General features: G+C 43.9%; 1 protein-coding gene across 1 annotated transcript in view; it reads left to right on the top strand.

Annotated features, from left to right (window-relative positions):
* The window catches only part of LOC146816791 (extracellular calcium-sensing receptor-like), a 264,038-nt gene that overhangs the window by 250,916 nt on the left and 943 nt on the right, over positions 1 to 12,179 (top strand). The gene's annotated exons all lie outside the window — the stretch shown is intronic.

The raw sequence follows: 12,179 nt of genomic DNA, 5'->3' as shown, positions 1-12,179 counted from the left end.
TGTTGTATCTCAGTGCCGTGGGAAGTAAGGAATCCCCTTTCTTTCCACAAACGTCCAAAATTGAACGCCACACCAAAAGCGTACTGGCTATCGGTGTACACGTTCACTCTTTTTTCTTTGGATAACACACACGCTCTGGTTAAGGCTATCAGTTCAGCTGCCTGAGCTGAATTATGTCTGATGCGTGCTGTTTCCACGACTGTATGCAAGGTAGTAACAGCATAGGCTAAAGTTGTCTCTCCATTAGGAAGCTTAAAACAAGAACCATCTACCCATAGCGTTCCATCCGGATTCACTAATGGCGTATCTGTTAAGTCAATTCTACCTTTTGTCTGTTCCTCAGTATGGAAGAAACAATCATGTTGTTCTTGAACACCTTTCTCTTCTGGAAGAGGCAACAAAGTAGCTGGATTTAAAGTATTACATCGTTTGATATGCACGTGACTAGCCAAGAGCGTCAGCTCATATCCAGACAAACGAGCACTCGTAAGATGCTGTGTTTTTGTTCTGTTTAGCAAAGTATACACTGCATGTGGCACCATAACAATGAGAGTATTATCTAGCACCACTCCAGCAGACTGTCGAATAGAAATTGCTACTGCTGCTGTCGCTTTAAGGCAACTAGGCAATGCCTTAGCTACTGGATCTAACGTAGCCGAAAAATAGGCACATGGCCGCTGTTTATCTCCAAATCGCTGTGTTAAAACTGACAACGCACAACCTTCTCTTTCGTGAGCATAGAGCGTAAAAGGCTTACTGTAATTAGGAGTACCTAATACAGGAGCAGAACACAAAGCAGCACGTAAGTCAGTAAAACTCCTCTGACATTCGTCAGTTCATGGAAGGGGCTGAGGCGTATTTTTCAAAGTGAGTGCCAACAAAGGTTTGGCCAACAGAGAGAAGTTAGGGATCCACTGCCTACAATAGGAAGTAATGCCCAAAAAGGCACGTACCTCTTTGTGTGGATGGCACAGACATTTGCGCAATTGCTTGGATACATTCTGGGGCTAATCGTCTTCCCTCCTTTGATAAGAGATGACCCAAGTAAGTAACCTCTCGACAAACATATTGTAGCTTAGAAGGTGAAACCTTATGATTAAGATCGGATAAGTGTTGCAACAATGCAACCATCACATTCTTACATATACCCTCTGAATCAGCTGTGATTAACAAATCGTCCATGTACTGAATGAGAGCAGCACCAGACTGCAAGGAAAAAGCATCAAGATGACACTTCAAAGCTTGACTATAAATAGGGACTTTCACAATAGCCTTGAGGTGCGCATTTGAACCGGAAGCTTCGGCCTCCAAGAGAGAAGCCAAAAATATCCCTACTCTCTTCGGCAATGGGAATACTAAAGAAAGCATTTTTCAGATCGATAACAGATAACCAAACCGCTGTAGAAGGTATCATCATCAACAGCGCGGTGATATCTGGGACAACAGGAAACTGTGGTACAACAATTTTGTTTACTTCCCGAAGATCAATTACAAAGCTATAAACAGGAGGCTGAAAAGGATCAGTGTGTTTAAGAACAGGAAGAATAGGGCTATTACATATGTTACCTCTCGTTTTCTCAACCACATCCTTCTGAATCAAGTCATGAACGATTTCCAAAAGCGCTCTTTCACCTTCAGTGGAAATTCTATATTGAGGAACGCGTGGTAATTCAGCATTGGGCTTGAGAGTAACAACATAAGGTGGAATTTCAAGACAACCAACATCATTTGGACCCGTAGCCCAAAGCGTTGTAGAAAGAGAGAGCAATTCAGGTGGGAATTGAACTTTAGACAAATACATTGGAGAAGTCAGTTTCTGTCCTAAAGTAAGATATACACCAGAAGGAGAACAAGATATTGTAGCATATATTCTTTTCAATATATCCAAGCCCAATAGATTCTCGCCGCAACCATTCGTTAAGAGAAGCGGAACTTCTAAATCATAAGGGCCAATTGAAATAGGCAAAGGGCAAGAAACCGGATTACGAACTGGGGCGCCAGAAGAACCTACAGATACATTCGTTAAGCCAGACAAAGGTGCCCCAGGGAGTTTTGAATGAATGATAGAACTTCTCATCGCACCAGTATCTAAAAGAAATGGCTCTGAAACACCCATTGTAGTGACATTAACATAAGGTCCATTCTGATCTACTGGAATCGACACAACTCCCTTACTTTGTCCATGGCTGTCCTAGTTAGCATGGAGACTTGCATTCTCGCCTTCAACATAACAATCCTCATTGTAATACTGTGTAGACCGAGCGTTTTGCTGATCAAAGTAGTTCACGGAATTAGAAGGAGGAAGGGAACGCTGTTCTTGGGTCAACATACCTCGACCTCTACCTCTGTTTGCTGACTGGAGGCCACCACGACCTCGTGGAGCGGATAGTGTCCCATTGCGCTGCAATAAAACCAGCCAACTATTCTTAAAATGACCTTCCTCCCTACAATAGGCACATTGATTAGGACCTAACAAAGGTCACAGAACATATGGCTCAGGCTTTTGATACACCCTCTGAAACTGTGGAGGCTGTTGAAACTGGGGCTGAGCATAACGAGGTGGATAAGCCTGTTGCAAGAGAACCTTAGTTTTCAATTCTTTAGTCTTTTTCTCTTGCTTATCTTTTTCTTCTTTATCTCTATTTTCATAATATTGAGCAGTAGCCAATATCTGGGCTGAAGAAGAAACAGCCCATGAACTCTCGGAGTCTTTCAACTTATGCGACAGCTCTGGAATCAAATTAAATACGAACTTATCTACAAATAATTGCTGTCCACCCTCCGTAGTCATGTCCTGACCACTGTGATCAATGAATGTCTCCTCAAAACGAGTGAAGAAATCAGAGACACTCTCATTTTTCTTCTGTTTACACGCGGCTAGTTTATCCCAGTTAACTCTCAAGACAGGCATCATCGTTTTCATTAATGTAATAATCCTACCAGGGAGTTCTGAAATCAAAGCATCAGGTTTCGCACCACCCACTTGGTCTCTATCTGCGGCAATTATAGCATCCCAGTCTCCACCTAATTCTTGGGCATGATTCTCTTTACGAATTCTAGCCCATAACGCTTGTGGGACTACATTCCCCATCAACATATCAATATCTGCTAAATTCATGATGCAGGCATCAACAGTCTGTGACAATTCTTTATAATAACCTGCAGGGTTCTTACGAGGATCCGGTAGAGACTGTTTAAGAGCCAAATCTTCAGATCTTTTCCAGGGGACATGTACCCATATTCGTTGGAAGTGAGCAAGAATAGCTGGATGACCACCTGCTGCTGCAACCTCTTCTCTCCATACCGGAGGAACTTCTCTCATTGGGTAATTTTTCAATGTCAACCTAACTGAGGGATCGGAGTCAAGAAAAGTCTGTGAGGTAAATAAGGTTCTAAAGGTAACAAGTGTCTTTACAGCGTCCTCAACCTTGGAACCCACAATGAGTCCCTTATCAAAATTAGCCTGAATATCTAACAGACCCTGAGGAACCAAACCCAAGTCCATATCCTCCCAACCTTTAACGAGAGTATCACACATAACATTAAAAACTAATCTCTGCGTAGGCGCATTCCACTGTGAGAAGGTAGGCATAATGTCGGGTACACTATACTGAGGACTGAAGGACTGGGCTATTCTAAGGCCCAGCGGTGCCAGGGGACAACACCTGAAACCTTCGTGGGTTACCTGTTCCGGCGTACAAAACACAGAGACACGGGACACTTCCTGGGGCGTCAAAGATCAGCATTTATTTACTGCAGGGATACAGAAATCGCAAGAAGTACACAACGTGTAGGTTCTGAGAGACTGCTTCAAATTGCAAAAGTGGATCGCTCCTTTTATACACATTTTCGTCATTGAACAGCATGGCGAACAAAAGGTTACAACTCAGTTCCCACAATAAACTTCAAAAAGGTCGCATTCATGTTTTCAGAAACCCGAAACATAATTACAGCAACATTGCCGGTTCCCAACTGTAAAAGCACATTATCCCTACATTAAGCACATTCCATTCTGACCGTAACGAATTGGAGGAAGGAACAGATGAAAAGGGGAAAAGGAAAACAAGGATGCACAACAGTTTAGAAAACAGTGTAGAGAGCAATATCGGGAACTTGATTGCAGGATCAAAGAACCCGTGCCTAATGTATGCACGACTGAAACAATAAACTAGCACGGCAAGATGAGCCTCGAGCGGAGCCATCTGCCCTTGCCGTGTCATCCCCCTCATCATAAAGACACCTTCAAAGGAACATGTGTCCTCCACGAAAGCTTGGGAATCCCAGGGTCACGAAGTGGACAGTGTCCGTTCGCTGGCTACTTGAGGGCAAGAGACAAAATGGACGCCGTATCTAAAATGGAACCCAAGGGTTTAGATGGGCATGCCCAGGAATGAGACGACCCGTACATAGTAGCGTAGCGAAAACGCGTACACCCACTAAACTCGTCATTTGCGGTTCGTAGATACCAAACTCGTCCATATTTGAACACACCCAAAATGTCAGTCAGATTCCCACGGAACCTCATGACCCTTCTCAATCCATTTGCGAGCGAGAGAGTCCAACCTTTCTCGTTCTTCGGAAGCTGGGAACTGACTACTAGACTGTCTTCAAGAAAATGGCGGAGACACATTTAACGCCTCAAAGAAAGGAGATGAAAGACCAGAGACCGTTTCTGTAAGTCGTTTACGCATAGACAGAGAATTGGACATAAGGATAGGGGACAAGGTATTAGGCGAACTAACTGAAGAGAAATCAGTAATTATCGGGGGAGCAGAGGGCAAAGAAGATGAAGGTAAAGGAGTCAAAGGCAAAGCTGGCAGAGGCGGCAATACTTGAGGGGGCAAATGTGGAAGAGCCGGAGCAAGTGGAGGCGCAACTGGCGGCTAAACAGGCTGTAGCAACGGGGGTGCATTAGCACCTTGTACATAGGGCGGAGGATATCTCAATAGGTGAGACATCAAGGGATCTTCCTCTAAATCCTTTCTTTTATCAGAAGGGGAAGCTGGCAACATCGGATAGCTTTTATCTATCGCCATACGATGCTGTCTCTCTAAAATTTCCATCGCATTGTTAACTTCATCATCTTTAAGTTGCTGGGCAGCCTGTATAATTGCCATACACTGTGCTTTCCTATCTCGTTTTTCTTGCTTAATTGTTCTCTGTTTGGCTTCCTTACGCCAAAGGCGGAAAGAGTCAAACATTGCCGGCCGGGTTTTTCTTTTAAATAAAATAGTTTCCAAATTATCTAGTATGTCAGGCTCAAAGCTACCATTTTCTGGCCATTTTAAAACACCATCATTCTTCGTGTATCAGATCCATGCCTCGTTAAAGGCAATGGGGCCAACACCATGTTTAGAATAGAGCTCATAAGTGGGAGTTCCAACCGAAGGAATCGGACAAGAGTCCTCCAGCCGGGAATCCCTATTACAACCAAAGCAACAAAGTTTCTCAAACTTAGTCAGACCTGGCATCGTTATTTCACCTTTACTGAAGAAGGAGACTCTGGATCCTACCTGTCCAGCGAACTATAGACCTATATCGCTGCTCCCTTTTCCCATTAAGATCCTGGAGAAACTGGTCACTAAACATCTGTCCAGTTTTCTGGAGACCAACTGCTGCCTGGACACGTCTCAATACGGCTTCAGACCAGCACACGGCACGGAATCTGCCCTAGTGACCGTGTTGGACGATCTTCGTTCGCGAGCCGACACTGGGCGAGCAGCCTTTTTAGTGCTGCTCGACATGTCGGCCGCCTTTGACACGGTCAACCACGATATCCTGGTCAGAAGGCTTGAGGATGTAGGGGTGAAGGGCTTGGCCCGTGACTGGCTGATCTCTTATTTGGGAGATAGACGCCAGGTAGTGGCCTTGCCACCATTCCAGTTGGAGATCAAAGTAGTTGGGCAGGGCGTACCGCAAGGGTCTGCCATCAGCCCTATTTTTTTCAATCTCTATCTTCGCCCTCTGGTGAGCTTGATTAAATCATTTGGTATCTCGGTTATTAATTACGCCGATGATACGCAGCTCACCTTTTCCATCGAGGGCAAAGATGCGGTGTCGCTGGAGACGTTCCATCAATGTATGGCGTCAACTGCGGACTGGCTGAGGCAGAACTCTTTGCAGTTTAATAGCTCTAAAACAGAGGTATTGCACTGCTCGCTGGACCGTGTCCCTCGGCCACTGCCTCCTGATTTTTGGCCTACCTCTTTTCAGGAAGCTCCTTTGGCAGCAGCATCCGCCAGAAATTTGGGCGTTGTGCTTGGGCCCAACCTTCAGTTGGACCTTTTCGTTATTAAAACTGTGACCACCCGCATGATGCTGCTCCGTATGCTGTGGAAGATTCTTCCACTGCTGCCAGCTCATGTTCGACCAGAAGTGGTGCGTGGCACCATATTGAGCAGGCTGGATTATTGCAAAGCACTACTTCTGGGAGCTCCAAATAATTTGATGGCCAAGCTACAACGCGTGCAGAATATGGCGGCCAAGCTGGCTTTGTCCCGCCGCCGATCTGATTCTTCCTCCACGGCGTTAGCCGTTCTTCACTGGCTGCCTATCTCACAGCGAGTTATCTTTAAAGCACTCTGTTTAGTGTTTAAAGGACTTCATGGGCAAGGACCTGCTCCACTGCAGGAACTGTTCCAGTGGTATGTGCCCACTCGCCCTCTTAGGTCGCTGTCAGCACATTTCGTGGTAGTCCCAAAGATACTGAGGGCCCGGATGGGCGGCCGAGCCTTTAGTTTCGTGGCAGCTAAACACTGGAATAATCTTCCTCTGCTGTTGAGAAGTTCTGGGGAGTTTTCCTCTTTTAGAAAGGAATTAAAAACATTTCTCTTTCCCAGGCATGATTAATTTGCCCCGAATGTTTTGTGTGGTGTAGGTATAACTGTCTAAAAGCGCCAGGATACCCTTCGGGTGACAGTCTGCGCTATACAAATATGCCATACATACATACATACATACATACTGGACTATTCACAGACATCAAGGGGGTTAAATCAATTAACACCGCACAAATGTACTTACCCCTCGGCTTCGGTTATTGCAATACCCGAATCAAAGACCCAAAGAACCTAAGAACCAAAGAACCAAAGAACCAAAGGACCAAAGAACCTAAGAACCGAATGTGGGAGCGACCCACCAATACTTAACTAAGATGTCTTCTTACACCAACAGAGGCCTGTCTATCGTCTCGCTTTACCATACATCACCAAAAAAAGGGCCAAGGCAGGGCGGCAGTCAGGGCAGCAGTCGTTAGTAGCCATCAGGAAGGAGTAACCATGCTGCAAAAGACCTTCGGACCACTTTCGACATACAGGGGTCGCTTGACGTGGTTCGCGATTCCTCCAGAATTTTCTTGCGGCGGGGTTCCTCACGACCTTCAAGCAGAACCACTACCTCTGAAGCCGCCCTACGTTGGGCGCCAGTTGAAGAACCAGAACCTTATGGGCCTGGCGGCGCAGGGTATGCCTTAATCTCCTGGGTTCTCCTGCTCCAGCTAACAGAGACACGGGGACACTCTTGTCGGCGTAAAAGATCAGATTTTATTAGCTGCAGCTAGTACAGTTGTCCTAGAAGTACACACGGTATGTTCTAAGGAGACTGCCACTTCACTCCGTGGCGCACAATATTTTATAGTACATAGGTGACATATACATTAACGAAGGACACACCTAAAACATACATGAAGAATCAATAGGAATAGTCTAAAAGTCAGAGCCAATAGAAAAAGTTGGAAAACAAAAGTATTGAGTAACTCGAAGAAGCCTCTCCTCCAACTGTGTTTGCCACCCCTCCCACAGGTTAAGGTATTAACGTGTCTGTAACTGACTTGCAGGTGGCGAGATACGTTCGTGTGTTTTGGAGGACAGTTGTGAAACGAGAGAATACGAGCAGAGGACAGCGAAGGCCAGAAGATAAGATAAAGTCAGGAGAGAATAGTGTGAACCAACAGATAGTTGAGACAGGGATTGGAAAAACCAGACAGGGATTAGTGTACTCGGCCAGTCTCTAACACTAGCTTTGTAAACAGAGGCACAAGGCTATTTTGACACAATATTGCAGGAAAAGCAGAAAATACTTCGTTCGTCGTGCTGCCTGAGTGAGGGCAACACAAAATGGCGGCGGAGCACAAAATGGAGGCTCAATACGATCGTGATCGAAAATCGAATTTCCTCAGGCGTAGAATTGCCCCACTCCGTATTGCTTCAGGTAGCCTCACTACGCCCACTACGCCCAGGGTTGAAAAGGATCTGAAGTCATGTAATGAGGTACTCGCCTGATTAATGACGTATCCAGTCAGCCCATGGGGAGACGATGTGTCTTGCTGTTCTGATTGGACCAGCTGGGAGGGAGTGGGAGGGGTTGCTTTTTGCTCATTTTTTCCTGAACATCAGGCAGGACACTAGAGAGATAACTGGAAGCCATAGAGAGAGACGGAGGGGCCTTTTCAAGAGCAGATTCTCTGGAAGCACAGAGATGCAGATGAACAAGACCAGGGCAGAGTATGCAACTGATAGAAATAGTTATATTTAAATGCTAAAATTCTAAGTTTATGCTTTGGCCAATTAACTAGTTTTGAAAGGATTTATTTGTCTTATGCATTTATTTCTCTTCATGGGATATTTTTGCCATTATTAATTATTGATTAGCCTTGCAAGATTCACTATTTTCTTAGAAACTCTTTAAGAGTTTTGACTGACATTTTGCGCCACATTTTCTTTTCTACATGTGATGCTTTATATGCAGACTGTAATATGTTCTGTATTAATTCTATTTTCCTATTTTCAATTCTGTAACCTGATTGATTTTTTACTAATGAATAAAGGGTCAGAGAACTTTAACTTTTAACTAGAAAAAAAAAACCTTTAAAAATACTCACAACTCTCTTTATTGGATTAAATATTAAATGAATTTTTGATTTTTCATGTTTATGTAGTCTCTTGAAAGTAATATACAGTGGCAAGGGTCCAGTACCTTTACAGCGGTAAATTTGAGGTAAATGAGGTTTAGCATTGAGAAATTACTGTGAAATTACCGCTGCATTAGGATGCACTTGGTTAAAAAAATAAACTCTCAATCTTATCTTCCTGAACAATTCTGCCATTTTAATGTGTAGCCTAAATGCATTGAGTTATGCAGTGAGGCATACCCTTGGCCCTTCTAAATTACTGATCTTTGTGTCTTGCTTAGAGTAATATCACTCAGGTTGGTAACTGGACTTAGTCTTTATTCATGCCTGGATGTGGGTGTTGTTGTACCCCTTTCTCTATTGGAGTGCCTCCTCACTGTACTTTCTAATCTCTTTTAGTTCTCTCCCCATTCCCTCCCCCTAAAAAAGGGTGGGTATTAGTATGCCAATTGTAATTCCGTAGTGGTTATCTGCCCAAAGTTGGAGATAAGGGCCCATCCAAAATAAGGAGGTGGGTATTCTGGATATCCATAGTTGTGTGGTTGGTTCCTAATACCCCGGTCTCTCTGATCCTTCTTTGTGACTTCCTATCATTCCTATCGCTCCAATCATAGGCTGTCGTGCTGCTTTCCTGTGAAGCTGTCTCCTAAGCTGAACTGTTAGACTTTTGGGTAGTCCTTGGTTAGTAATCACTCTTAGAATAGGGGCACACCCCTTCTAAGGATCATTTCTTTAGGTTTTTCTGGAATTTAGTCATTCTGAATGAGGTTGAGAACTCTTTAAATTCATTAATCATCTTACTTGCCTCATTCAGTTTCTTCTTAAACATTGTCACCAAGAGCTGTGTTTTCAATAGAGATTCACTAGACTTGTTCTTAATCAGGAGTGCATCCGAGAGTTGTTGAGCTGTCTTAATGATCAACACCAGCCAATTTTGTGTGCACTTCCTAGCATCATTCACAAGTCTTTACGGAATTCAGCATCTTCTAAGAGAATTCTATGCTGGTTAGATACAATTGAACCCCTCTGTGTGACATTACCTCTCAGGTACTCTGTCATAATTACCCCATGTAATAGGGTTTTTTACCTGTGTTTTTTTAAGGTCGATAAAGTTTCCTAATCATTGATGATAATTATGGTCTGATTTAGTGCTTATTTTTAAATCAACTAGAGTGTAACAAACCTTCCCTCATCGTTTTAATTCATAAGTTACAACTAGTATTCCAATGTCTACTAGCTGTGAACGCATGAATATGCGTCCACCTAATAACAGTGCTACAAGTCACCCACACTCAAGACTATACGCTGTCCTATCTCATTTATCACTCAAGGACAGCATGAGAGGTTCCAATGTCTTTCTTCCACATACCCTCCCACTTAGTTTAAACTCTCTACAGCACAGAGTGCGAAAGCCGAGGGACTAATTGTGCCTGTGTCTAAACATCTACCCTCCAGAATCATTAAAGGTTATAAGAAGAGACACTTCACCCATCCAATGGTGGCATATTTCAACATTAGTGCCTATTCTCACCTAGGTAGGAACTGACACTTAGGCGGGCTCAACCGAATCCAAGAGCTCTTTTTTATACAATTATCTGGACTATGCAGATGTCTTTTGAAGTGTGATCAGGGCAGCTGCAAAGCTCCTTCCCAGCCATCCTTTCAGGAACACCCACACCTCCCCTCACCCGGGTCCTTTGTCCACTGCCTGGTTGCAATGCAAATTACACCACAGGAGAACCATTCTTAGGGAAGTGACCCTATGCGCTGGCAGAGAGGGACACTTGGCTCAGGCAGGAAAATGACAACTTTCTAAAAGTGGCATTTTGGAAACAGTAGTTTAAAATCAGACTTGACAAATGGGTTGGGTTCTAAATTTCTATTACAATGAGTGCTTGAATCACTTTTCTAGCTAGTCTCAAATTGACTGTATGTATTATAACGAGTTGTAATGTAACCCTGTGCTTTTATATAGGGGTGCTAGCCTTGCAGCAATGGAAACTGACTTTGTAGGTTTTTAACTGCCACAACATTTAAACCATAAATATAAATTCCTTAATCTTTAAATACCATGCACCCTTCCCTATGGGTTTTAAAGCTTGCCTTATGGGTGACTTACAAGTACTAAAAAGGAAGGGAAACAGCATTTAGAATGCAGACAGAATTACGCAGTGCCATTACAACACAGGCACTACAATGAATGTGTTGTTGCCCTGCGTTCCATTACAATGCAAGTCATTACGACTTGCTTTAGGGAACTCATTGCTGGATTTTAAATCCAACACCTTCCCTACTGTTGCACAGACTGGAGGCGGAATAGTAAAATATACTTTTCCAAAGTCCAGAGCCTCCCTAAAGCAAGTCATTGTAATGACTTGTGTTGTAATGGAACGCGTGGTAATGACTCGTTCGTTGTGTTGCCCGCGTTGTAAAGGCATGCGTTGTAAAAGCATGCATGAATATGTCATACATCCAAAAAGGAAGGTTTAGGCCTGGCAAAAAGTTTATTTTGCCAAGTTGATATGGCAGTTTTAAACTGCACACACAAGCTGCAGGGGCAGGCCTGAGACATGTTTTACTTTGCTACTTTAGTGGTTGGCACAATGAGTGCTGCAGCCCACTTGTGGCATTTAATTTACAGGCCCTGAGTACCTGTAATACCATATACTACGGACCTATAAGTAAATTAAATGTGGCAATTAGGTGTATGCCTATTTTGCCATGCTTGAATGGGAGAGAACAAGCATGTTACCAATATTTATCAAGAGTAAAGAGTTTTGTGGCCAACAAAATCAGGCTCAGCTAAAGAAGGTAAACATTTGGGGGAATGTCACACAAAAGACTGTCATTTCCAATAATCGGTTTAATGAACATTGTTTTTAATACATTAAGGAATGGTTGGTAGATCTCTACTGGAGATGAGCACACTAATTATAGACAGGGCCGGACTGGGAACCAAAACCGGCCCGGGCAAAGTGCTCAGCCAGCCACCCCGGGAGGTTGGGGTGCCACCGAGCTCTTTGCCAGGGCCAGTTTTCGGCCGATTTTGTTACAGGGCCGATTTTGCAGCTATGCTGCAAAAACGGCCCTGTAACAAAACCGTCCCCCACCCGTGCGGTGCACCGGGGAATTGCCCAATGCCCGCTCCAGCCAGTTCGGCCCTGATTATAGGGCATGATCTGTTTTTGGCTAACACAAAGATATTTACTAAATCACTGTACATGTGAAATATTTATTGTGAATTACATGATGTTACAACAATAACTTGTGT

The sequence above is a fragment of the Triturus cristatus genome, chromosome 6 (genome assembly GCF_964204655.1).
Source record: "Triturus cristatus chromosome 6, aTriCri1.1, whole genome shotgun sequence".
Lineage (NCBI taxonomy): Eukaryota > Metazoa > Chordata > Amphibia > Caudata > Salamandridae > Triturus > Triturus cristatus.
This window is presented reverse-complemented; position numbering and strand designations above follow the sequence as displayed.